We start from the raw sequence: 12,173 nt of genomic DNA, 5'->3' as shown, positions 1-12,173 counted from the left end.
GAGAGCTGAAGCTTCACAATAAAAAAAAAAATTACTCTGTATTGAATTTATTGATTTATTTATTTACTCCAACTGGAAAATTGAGTATTGTGTTAATGTATTTTATAAGAATCACGGTGCTCGATGAAATGGCTAATTTATTTTAGCGTATACATAAATAGCTAGCAATTTTCAGTGAGACAGGCTAATGAAAATGATGCCATGAAATTGTCTATACTATGAGGAGTGATGGAGTCAAGTTATTATTGGTTGAGTGCTGCGACGTAGTGAACTGGCCATCATGTCTTTGAACTTTTGAACTGCTACTTGGTCGTGTGATTTATTGATTTTGATATCAGCGTGTGAAGTTAACTTCTTATTTTTGTTGGGGGGGTCGCACACGCAGCACGGATGAGTAACGTGCTGTGTAATTTCATAGATGTTTAGGTTAAACAAGATGGTTGAAAAATTTAAAGCGTGTTAACAGGGCAGGGTTACGCCATGTGGAAAGGCTGAGAGATGCTTGCAGGTACCATTAGATGTCAACACTGGTGTTCTGATCGCTGTGGATTAGCCGAGTACAAGCGAATTTGGCAGGGTAAGTGTGCATCATATTTGTCAGAGAAACATTGCCTTTGTTCTAAATTAAGCATGTGATCTCATAGCAACTTTGTTTGCCTATCTACCTTCAACCTCTCCTCGTGGCGTCTCTTATCACACTGGTGCCTGGTACGGGCTGGGAGCATCAGCGATCCCCGTCAGCCCTCTCCAGAGGCGCGCTCCATGTTCCCGGCCGTTGAGCGGCAGAGGATGCTCACTGGTGGTGCAGACAGCTCAACAGCTTGTGTGGGACTGTTGTACCAGAGAGCTGCCCCAATCTGCCGTCACCAAGACGTGTAAACTTGTTTCATCTTCTAGCTGTGATCCCCTCGCAGGCTGGCTGTAGTGCTGAGCCTCGGCATGCAGCGCTTGCCAGCGGCTGCCTCATCCCTCGCTGGGAGGAGATGCTACACTTGTTGTTCTTGGTGATTTGCTTAGGACGTGGAATCGAGGTATTAAAATAACATTGTTTGACTTGGGAGTGTTTTCTTGCTGCAGAACTTTTCTCTCGACTGTGCTAGTAGGGGACCCTTTGCATGGCGGCTGCTCTGAGCTCTGTTTCTGATTAAACCGAATAACTTGACACCTGCATTTTACAATTTGCTTAAAGTGCTCTATCCTGTAAAGGCAGTGATTTCAAAGCTTTAAAGTCAGCAGACTTGCAGGGGTTTGCACAACTTAGCTCATCCCACCAGTTCACAGCGATTGTGCAAAATGCGACTAGACTTTTCTAATCTACTTGCCCCCTCTTTCAAAATTGCAATTTTAGTGCCTGTCCTCCCTGTCCCCACTCACTCCCTCATTCTACCATGGGTCTCGGCAATGCATGCGGGAGTTATTGTATTTTTTTTCCAATGATTAAACTGACATGTCTTTATTTGGATGTTAAAAGTGCTCTCCCCCCTCTCCCCACTGCGACCCAAAACATTTCCAGCAGCCTCGCAGTGAGCAGTTGGGAAGCTGGTACCACTTGCCTCTCCCTTTCACCCCCCTTTGCCTCCCCCTTCTTTCATTTTATTTTTTTAATGTATTTTTAAAAAATTTTTAAAAGAGATGGGCCGTTTAAGCCAGAAAACAAAACTAGTGGGAAAAGGCTAAAAACAGGACTGACACCAACACCATTAGCTGGAAGGAAAAAAAAAAAATTCCATTTCATTGCAACTCTGTTATTGTTTACTTTGCCATACACATCCTAATATGGTTACCTCCCTGTCAAAGCGGCCGAGCCGGGCTGAGGGGCCCCCTCGGGGAGACGCTTCCAACTGCTGCTCAGACAATAAGAAACAAACGGCGCAACTCCACAAAAGGGCTGCCCGGAAAATAAGTGTCAAATAAATCCTGCCGAACTCTTCCTTCCCGGCACCCGGCCCCCGCCGTGTGTAACCTGCGCGGCGGTGCCCGGCGGGGCTGGGGGGGCGGCGGGGCGGCTCCCGGCGGTGCCCGCGGACCGGGACGGGGCGCGGCGGGAGCTCCGCGGCCGCGCAGCCGGCGCTGCCCCAGGTGCCGCCGGCCGAGCCCCCCGGGCCGCCCCGCGCCGCGGCGGCGGCGGCTCCCGCCGCGGAGCCGCTTCTTATCTGCAGCGCCAGAACAAAGGTAGGTTGTTCAACTCCGCGCTCCGGGGGAGGGACAAGTTATTTTTGGAGGGTTGTCTTCCCAGTGCATGACTGGTTGACCTAAAAGGAGAAGGAGAGTGGGGGGGGGGGAAAAAAAAAAAAAAAAAAAAAACAAACCAAAAAAACAACCCAGCCCAGCACCGCCACCCCACCGGCACAGCCCGGCGGAGCCGCGGGGCGGGCAGGGGAGCAGCGCAGCGTAGTTTTATTTTTATGCAACTTAAAGAAGCCGGATCCTCCCCCCCCCATCCCGCCATCTCCCCTCCCCCCGTAAAATGCCCAGCTATTTCTAGAAAACTGCGTTGCTAAAATAGTTTAATCTGTGTGCTTTATTTTATTCTTTTAAATATTTATTTTTTCTTCTTCCTCTTTTTTTTTTATTTTGCATTTGTGATTTTTATGTGCACATATTCCTCTTAGCGGCTATGAATTTCTATGAATCCTAAATAAGCTTTTCTAGGGATGAGACGTGAGGGGTATTTTTACACGAGGATTTCAACTTTTCGGTTGACATAATCCGAAGGTACCACAGCCTTTTCTGCGACTGTCCAAGTGCTTCCGTGCCCTGCGAGGAGTTATCACGTTGCTTTAAACCAGCCCTTTATGCCATTATTTTTCTTCTTTTTTTATTCTTCTTTAATCCTGTATGTTGCTCAGCTTCGGTGGATGCTTTTCTTCTCCAAACTGAAACGTTCTCAGGTTTTGCTGTGCTTCTCGGTTTGTTTTGAACGTGTAGGAAAATATTAATACAGAGCAGTAAGAAAGAAACAGTGATGCGTCTTCTGTTCAGGGGAGGCGGCAAACCTGTCCACTTCTATGCCGGGAAGTAAAGAGAGCAAATCCATAATTCAGTGCAGGAGCAAATGAATTCAAAGCGATGCATAGGATGGGTATTATGTAACTTAATAAGAGATATGGTTTTGATCGTAGGAGCGGACGCTGCGCTTGTAGGTATAAATATCAAATCTAGGTAAGTCTGTGGAAGAGCACTTTTCTTCCAGCCTGCATTAAGCAGTGTTGTCTTCAATCCCTAATTCTTATGGGATTTTGGAAGGGAAGCAGCTCCTTCCTAAATTGAGTATCATTCAAAAAATCTTTTAAATACCTGTTGTGTACTCGGTTGCTTAATTGGCTCTCCCTCTTCCTGCCTCTGCTGCCTGCCTTCTCCAGTTATTATGAGATCTCCAGATTTATTTTTTTTTTAGGAAGTCTTAGTTCCAGAGCAAACCTCGATAGCAAAGCTGTTCTTTCCTTCTTTTTTTTTCCTCCCCCTTTTTTTTTAACACTGAAATATTTCTTACATATTCCTGGAGATTTCTTTTCTCTACTTTTTTATTTATTTTTCTCTCAAGCTGTGCAACCTGACCTGTGCTAATCAGAAACTCTTTTTAAAATGTAAGACCAAGTCAGATAATGTAAATAAACTTTTGTACCCTCAAACTTTTATTCTATAACACTGGGATTTATTTTTCTAAAAAAGAAAATACATTGCAACTCATGAATGGTAAACACAAATAAATGTGCTTTGTAAAATCAAAGGGTTTCTTTTTAAACACATTTCTAGTTTTTGCTTTTTGGGCTGTGTAGGGGATGATAGGAATTAGTAGCCTTTAATTAGACGTGGAGATATTCACATTTTACAGGGATTTATGTTAGAACATGGAATGGCGGGTGGCTTGTTTCCTCATTATGAATACTCCCTGCACATAATGAGGTTCATCATTAGTTGATGGAGTGAATTTGCCCTAGCTCTACCTTGAAAGGCACATAATTTACATACTACTTCAGAGCTTAGGCTTTAATGGATTCCTCGATGAATAAAATGAAAAGCTACTTTCTTTAAATTTTTGAACAGTGTTTTGATAATACGGATTTAATAAGACATTCAATTTCCTTGTTAAGTATATTTGAAAGTGCATTCCCAATTTTAGCACAAAATATACTTCCCCATGTCGCATCCTATAGTATCGGGTAATACATAAGCAAATATATCAGTGTGAATATTTTTGGGGGATGTAGAGGGATTATATTACCCCATGTGTGTGAGGTGACACCGGGCTTCTTTGGCCTGGTCCCCTTGTGGTTCCTGCCAACCCCAAGCATGGTAGAGCTCACCTGTACTGTTAAAATACCACAGAGCAGACTTGCTCCCCTGTTAAAGCTCATTTTCTGCCTGAGGAGTGTTTTAACTGTATATTTGCTGTGTACATTTGTAGTGATGGATCTCTGGAAATGTGTCGCCGGCTGTCAGGCTGACAGTGACAAACCCTCCGGTCCCACCTCCCTATTTATTTTAATGAGACAAGAACAGCAAAAACTTCTCTGGTGCAGTTCCACCTCTGGAACTGCTGCGTAGATGTGATTAGATTAGAGTAAATTGAATTGTAGGCAGCCTAATGTGTTATCATGTCATCAGCTTACTCCAGCCCTGGTCTACAGGGTAGAGTTAGCGAGACATCCTCTTCTTCTTCCTCCTCCTTCCTCCCCCTCTCCACGTGTGCATGGGGCAGGCTGGGCACGGCCGGCATCTCTTCCTGCTGACACTTCCCGGTGTGGTGGTGGAGTTTGAGAGGCAAAAAATGCGAAGCGAAGGCTTGTTTTGATAGAATGTTTTATTACCTGAAAACGATGAGCATATATTAACATTAATAGAATAGTCTGTGTCATTCTTTTTTAGGCAATTTACCTCTGCCACAGACCTGTCTGCTTCAAAATCTTTCTCTGTTCTAAAACATATATTTGTTTAGGGAGTTTTCATTGAAGTGTACATGACAATTACAGCTGTTCATTAACAAAATTGGGTATTTGTTTTAAACTTTAACCAATCACTTTGATATGCTAATTATGGTGTAATTTAATTTGAGCCCTGTAATGATGATGCCGTTATTATGGACATAAATGATGCAGTTAAGCTGAGAGTAATCTCATTTGCATACTGTACATGCCAGTAAATTAAGCCCTTTCTTCGACTGCTTCAGCTTTAATTTTCCACTTCTTTTCACACAGCGCCTTTTCAGCCAGTCTCTTATAAGCCCACTTTGTAATAGTGCTGATGACTGTTTGATGTGGAGAGTTGCTGCACCACAATAATGCAAGACACAAGATGTAACATTTAAAGGATTCATTATCTTACTGAGTGTTGCTTTAAGAAGCTGGGATTAACAAGGGTGGAAGTGTCCTCTCCATGGAGTGGTGTGGGTCTTCCCAGAAACAAATGCAATCTTTATTTTTTCCCCCTTTTTCTTGGTGTACCCTAAATAGAGAATGGGATTTGATAAGGCCTCATGGCATTTCTCAGGAATGAGGTAAAACACCATCATAGCCCTGTAGTGCAACGTTTGACCTTCTGTGTAGGATATTCTGTGATACTCCACTGTTGCTGAAAAGTTACTGTATACAATTTGCAATATTATAGAGATACCAGATTATTTCTTAGATTGAGTATGTGATCTCCAGATCTACCTGCATGATGTACAGCAACACAGAACTGAAGTCTGCATTATTGGTTGAGTTGGTTTTTTTTATTTATTTATTCCCCAGTTTCTCCTCTTGTGCTCCCTACATGAGTTGACCTTAGTATCAGGTTAATTTCGTATTTAAATTTGTAAGAATACTGATACTGGTGAAATCTTGGGTTGGGAAAGGAGAACAGTCACCGACACCAAGCAAAAATGAGCTGTGTAAGTGCTGACTTAAATAGTTAATCTTTTCCAATTTACCATGTTGTCATTGAGCTGAAGTATTCTCATAACACTGTGGCATACAAAGAAATCATGTGAAATAAACAGGGCTCTTTTTATAGCTGCTTACTATTATGGTTAGATATTTTCATAGTTTAATACCTCTGGAAGTAAAGCCCGTCTCAAGTTTTTCGCAGCAGTTGGCCTCTCAGAAAGTCATTGTTGTGTGGGTAACCAAGTTAACTAAAGATGATTATTAAAACCTTGCAATCCTTTCCTTACACAGGGTCCCATGACCAAAAATAGCTTGTGCAGTTGCCCACAAACATGCAAGTTAATAACTTCCTGGGTGAGCAGTGCAAGAACCGCTGATTTCCAAAGCACGTGCGTCACCCCTGCCCACGCCCCGTACGGTGCACAGCACACAGGTGGGAGGGTCCTCACTTACCAACTGTCCAGCATTTAATGAGACTTCAGTTTTTATGGTTGTCGCCCACTCTTGGTTTCAGTTCTGCATTTCTCACATACTGTCTTGTTTTCCAGCAGCCATTCCATGGTATCCTGACCACGCACGAGCGCTGGCTGGGCCATGCTGCAGCGAGGCGCTGCATGATGGTGATCTAACTGCCCTGTTGAATTTGTACCTCCTATTTCTGGGTCAAAACCATAGGACTCGTGCCCAACAAGCCCACTGGTCCACCAAGTACGCTGACATGTAGGATTTCAGTTCTCCTACATCTCTTCTACGCATGGCTGGTGAGAGGAAGAGCATCCGTGGAGACAAGTACAAACACGAAGCATGACGTGGTCTTGGCTTTCACAGAGCCTTTGCTTTTTGCCCATAACACCAGAGCTAAGAAGGTGATACCTGCCATCTACTTCCTTAGAGCGGACTACATCAGAGTGCAGTGTCAAATCTTGGGGCCCATTTCTGAAGCAAAATGTGTCCAGAAAAGGAAAGACTTCCCCAGTGCTTTCTCTGAGGCTGTCACACTAGACATTGGGTTTGTACATGAGTGCACACAGGAGACAAAACCCAGCAGCCATTCCCTTGCCCTTTGTGCTCAGAGCCTGGAGCTATTCAGGTTGCTGATGAAACTGGGTACAAGCTGACTCCACCCAGGGCATAGAGAGCAAAAGGGTTTCTCACAGCACAGGGCAATGCAGAACAAGTTCTCCCCAGGGACTCCAGAAGGTCAGAAATAATATAGTATAATGTTGGAAAAATTCAGCCTTTAAAGCTCATGAAAAAAAAGAGTTCTTGACTTGAGTTATTTCAGCAGTACCCCTATCGCTCAACCCTTTGTCTTCTTCCTAAAGATAATGTATCCATTGCTCTGGGCTGTCATAGGCTGTAAAAGAGGTGTCCTGTCTTCAGCTTCTCTAGGAATGGGTATGCTGAGCATGTCTCTCCTGGATCATGGAGGGATTTCTGTCCCAAGCAGGCAATGACAGTAGGATGGACTGGGAATTGGGCTGGGAGACTCTCTTTCGGAGATTGTTAGTGTTTTGTGGATGTAATGGTGATGCCGTGTGCTGTGCAGGACTTCAGTGTTAAATCTTCTTGGGAGATAAAAGTATTTTTTTTCCAAAGTGGTATCAATACCTTACCCTTAAAGAAACCATGTTGTAAGAGTTGTCTTCACGAAGGAGTTTTCAGGCATAGTTTTCCCTACTCTCTTTGTCCTAATGAAACACATATCCTTCCTCCCCTCACAGGACCTTTTGAGTTTATTCTGGATAAAGAAACTCATTTATGAAGAAGATTTTCCCTTTATCATCCTTGCTCTTTAATCTGATCCTGGATTGCAATTTTCAGTAAGTTTCTCCTGCCACACTTTCCAACATATGAACCTTTTCAACCCAATCAGGTGGGAAATTAAAAGTGATACCAGTTCAGAGCAGTACTGTGCAGCCCTGTTTGAGCATTCTGTGTAATTCAGGATTGCTGGGTTTAAAGAAATTTTTCACCTTGAGTAATGGTAGCTCTCTGCAGAAAATTATTTCGGGGAGTTCTGAGCTTTGTGGGAGATGGATTTCTCCTTTTTCCAGCTTTGTTTACAAACAGCTTTGTTCTTACCCTTTTCCAGCAGAACAAGTGTTTCTTTACAGGAATGTGGTTGAGAGTAAAGCCACCAAACCTGTCTCTAGAATTGTAGAACTACAACATATTAAAGAGTAATTTATTATATGTTAATATACTTACCCCATCAAAGTCATGGTCGTCAAGACATAGAAACAAAAACAGACCTCTGATCTCTATCTCTGTGGTGTTTTTCAGCATAGTCTCCTATTGGTATCCAGAGAAAAAGCTCTAGGAATTTGTGATTGTATTTACCAGTGGCTAAGGAGAAGAGTTTTCTGTCACTGAAATTACCCCAAGTGTCAGGCTGCTGCCCCTTTCAAGTTTGACTGAACCAAATTGACTTGAAGTTTTGGAGTGTAAAGATGCCCTGTTCCCATGTGTGCCAGTTTGTTCCTATTTGTAAACACATCTTTTCGTGGCTGTAGATGGTGGACAGGTATCTGTGATGAGAAACCTTGGGGAGTAGCCACAGATGCTCTGCTTTTCTAGGATGAGGGAGTCTCCTATAGCAGTTCCCAGTGGCAGGTGACTGGCTCACCTAAAGAGTGTCCTGGAAAGGGTGATGCTTTAGGAGTCCAGGTGAGTCTGCTTTGTTGCTACTGGTCCTGAGTGTACACAAAATAGTACAAGTCAAGTAGCTGTTAGGGTTTCTTTAATCTTTAAGCCTTTAGTTCTTTTGGCTGCAGTACCCCCTTCCAGCAGCAGTTTTTCCTGTGACTGGAGAATGTGAATGTCTGTCTAAACTGGCTAAGCAGACAAAGCAATGTGATGAAAACACATAGAACAAATATGCTTAAGCAGAAGAATGAAGTCTCTCAAGCAAAGCTTGTAAGTAAAAGGACTTGGGATAAACCACACACTGAGCCCCTTCCTTTGCTCCTGTTATCCCCCAGCACCACTGGGGGCTGCAGGGAGCAAGCAGTGTAGGTAGGCACATACTGTAGCATCACTGGCTCTTCCCTGTGATGTCTGCCTGCTCCAGTCTTCTGCTCTGATTGTGTTGAATTTGGCTTCACATTGGCTTCTCCTCCAAATAAAACACTTTCCTAAGGATGGCCTTTCAGAAGTCCATGTTCTTTTTTCAGAAGAACTGCAAATTCTTGAGCTGGGCTGGTTATATAGGTTCCTGAGATCATCACTTTGAGGAAGCTGAGTGTAACAAATGCTGCTTTCAGGTGCGTAGCCTAAATCAAAAGCAGGTCTGAGTTCTCTGGAGTCTGTCAGGGTTTTACCATTATTAGGAGCCATATGGCCCCTGGCAATGGTCTTCTGTTTTACCTGGGGTGAGGGCACTGTGCTCTTCTGCTGTTGAGATACGGTGCACAAAGGGCAGCCACAGTCAAGGAGAGCTTCTTGATGTGGCTCCAACAACTGTGTGCTTGGTGGCCAAGGCCAGAGCTGTCAGAGATGAGGCAGCCAGTCTTGTCCTTCTTGTACAGGCCTGTGTGAGAGAGCCCTCCCTGGAGGCAATCTGCCAGCTGGGGAGGCTGGTCTGTGTCTTTGCAAACTCTTGGACAGTGGGAGGAACAAAAGGGCTATGCATGAAAAGTTTCCTAGGCTTCACACTGAGGTAAGGCTTGCAGTGTATGATCAGCAAAGCTTAGAGACCCACAGTTCAGCTCTGCCAGCTGTGGGATATTTCATGTGTTTGTTGTTGTGTCCTTTTGCAAAGGCAAGATTGAGTTAGGGTGGGTGTGCTACAGGCTGGATGAAGGAAGCCAATACTAAGGAATGAGCAGTCTTTCCCAGTGAATGTGGAGTTTTATATTGCTTTTACAATGAAACAAATATGAAAAGGAAGAATGAAATGATAATAAGCTAAATTGGTGCCAAATGTATGGGTTTCCATGTGTGTGCAGTAAAGGGAAACCCAGCTCCTGTAGTCTTCCCTTAGAAAACGACTCATTCTGTATTTAGAACCCATGTGCAGGATGACCATATAAATGTGGTTAAATGGCATAGGATTCTGATCAAAGGGGCAATTACAAGTAATAAAATAGGAAATATAATTATTGCTACAATTTCAGAACTTAGAGCTAGGGAAAATCCTAGCATCTAGATGGGGAAAAAAACTTTAAAGATGAAGAGAAGGAAAAGAAGAAAATCCCCAGATTTCAGCTTCTTGGGCTCTATATAAAAACAGCATTGAAAAGTAAAGATATATTTCCTAGAATATCAGAATTCTCCAATAAATAATGATCAGGGAGGTTGTGAGCAACTTAATTGTTGGCTGAGCTGAATCAGAGCAGAAACTGAATTACCAACTTCCGCACAGGAAAATGTACCGAAGTCGGAGCTGTGGCTGGGTTATTTTCACCAAATGTCCAGCACATATGCTGCGCTTGCTTTTATTGTTCACCGTTATGGTGTCATGTCTCGCTAGATTGTGCTTTGCTACACACCTCCACCCCCTAACAAACTGGCCCTATATGTGCATGTAGGCAGAATATAAGGAATTAAGCTGTGTGACAGTGAACTTCTGGGGATTTTTGTATGCTTGACAAATGTTTCTTAAACATGGTATAAATACATTGTACAGTAGAATTCAAGTGTTTGAGGGGCACGTTTTACTCCCAAAAGAAATGTGTGTATTTTGGCTTCGTATTTCTCTCTGTTTTTTCTTATCCCCTAAAAGAAATGTTTAGTATTTTAGAGACACCTATGTTTAGATAATACAGGTTTGGACAGTGTTCTTCTCTGTATGTTGTAGAGTTCCTACTGACACGCCTGGACATACCTCACCACCTAAAACCCTCAGGCCAGATTTTGGCATTTGGTGTCCTCTGAGGGAGGGACTGTAGCTGTTAATCCTGTAATAGTCAGATTCTTCAAGGTAGCATCTTCTGTCCTCCCACAGGTTAGATCCTCGGTTTTACCTGACAGCCTGAATATTTCTCTTCAAAGGGAACGTAAACCCTTCTGCAGGCTGGGCTCACCCTCACTTCCCCTCTCTGGGTCTTGCCCAGGAACATCTCTTGTTCCTTGGCCTTTTTGGCACAGCCATCTTCTTCCCTCCTGGTTCCTTGGAGAAAATACCGTATTTGTAAGGGCCTGTGCCTCCTGAAGCCGTTCCCTGTGGTCTGCCTGCCTTGCTACAGAGGCCTCTCCAGAGCAAAGGCGAGGGCAGCTGGACTGATCCCATCACTCTTCAAAACCGCGAGGTCACACAGTTGGTCCCTTTGCAGAAATGCCAGAGCCTATTTAGAGTAAGACATGTAAATATTCCGTTCAAAAATAATAATTAAAAAAACAGTCTCGTGGCTGAGTTCTTCAGAGGAATGGGAACGTCAGCTGGCATTGGCTCTCACCTGTTTTGATAAGGCATTGCATTTTCAGCGCGTGTTTGTAAGCTCCAGATACTTGGGCTGAAAATAGCTTCCTCATCCTGTTCCCTTCCCGCAGGTGGGCGAGTGGCTTAGAGGCACAGCGAAGGACATGGGTGCCTTATCCCAGCTCCTTGTCTTTTCCAGTCATGCTAGCTGGGTCATTTGGAACCAGTAAATGCTTCAGTGTGCCCTTGGCCCCATCACACTCATCCCTGTAGTAAACTCTCCAATGAGTGGGGGGGGCTTTGGCCTCCCTGCTCCCTACAAGCTCCAGTAGTAACAGCTTATCTACTCCATAGAGCTGTTGTAAGGACTAATTAACTGATGCTTTTGAGGCACTTGGTACCCCAGAAGTGTGAGCCCTAAGAAACGTTATGAGCTTTTGTGTTTCACTTGCAGGGTAGAAGCTCTCCTTGTCCCCATGCAGCCAATGCTCCAGCCATGTTTTGCACCTGAAGGCTGTGGGTTTTATAATACTCTCCGATGAACTTCACTCACATGGGAGGCTTTGATTAGTTAGAACACCCCCTCCAGAACACTGCAGGAAAAGTGTTTTGTTTCATTAATATTTGGGGTGGAAGTATGCTGTAGATTAATCCTCTTTGGAAAGAGATTAAGAAATGTTCTCTTCTTCTCCTGTCTCATGTAAGAGTAGGTAATGTTTATTCTTTCTTTATTAACTACAGACGTCAGAGAAAAAGGACTGTTGCCCTTTGATTTTATTTACAAGGCAAAAGTGAAAACTTGTTTGATCATATCATGGCTGTTAAGGTTCAGTGTAAGAGTGGAAGGGAACCTGTTGCTAGCTCCTATCGTGTCTAAATATAATTTTTCTTCTATTTAGTTATCTCTGAATTTTAAATGCAGCATCCTTGGCCTTACTTACTTG

At 43.6% G+C, this 12,173-nt stretch overlaps 1 protein-coding gene across 12 annotated transcripts in view; it reads left to right on the top strand.

Moving 5' to 3' along the window:
• The window catches only part of FOXP1 (forkhead box P1), a 382,197-nt gene that overhangs the window by 181,832 nt on the left and 188,192 nt on the right, over positions 1-12,173 (top strand). Inside the window, exon 1 of one of the 12 annotated variants that reach the window (XM_017829857.1) lies at positions 2,155-2,172. The exons of 10 other annotated variants lie outside the window; for them this stretch is intronic. The gene's annotated coding sequence lies outside the window, so the exon portion shown is untranslated. Of the gene's footprint in view, positions 1-2,154; positions 2,173-6,711; positions 6,734-12,173 lie in introns of those variants that run through there. One more of the 12 variants, XM_017829869.1, reaches the window with a different exon arrangement.

The sequence above is a fragment of the Lepidothrix coronata genome, unplaced genomic scaffold (assembly GCF_001604755.1).
Source record: "Lepidothrix coronata isolate B3197 unplaced genomic scaffold, Lepidothrix_coronata-1.0 Scaffold170, whole genome shotgun sequence".
Taxonomy (NCBI): Eukaryota; Metazoa; Chordata; class Aves; order Passeriformes; family Pipridae; genus Lepidothrix; species Lepidothrix coronata.
This window is presented reverse-complemented; position numbering and strand designations above follow the sequence as displayed.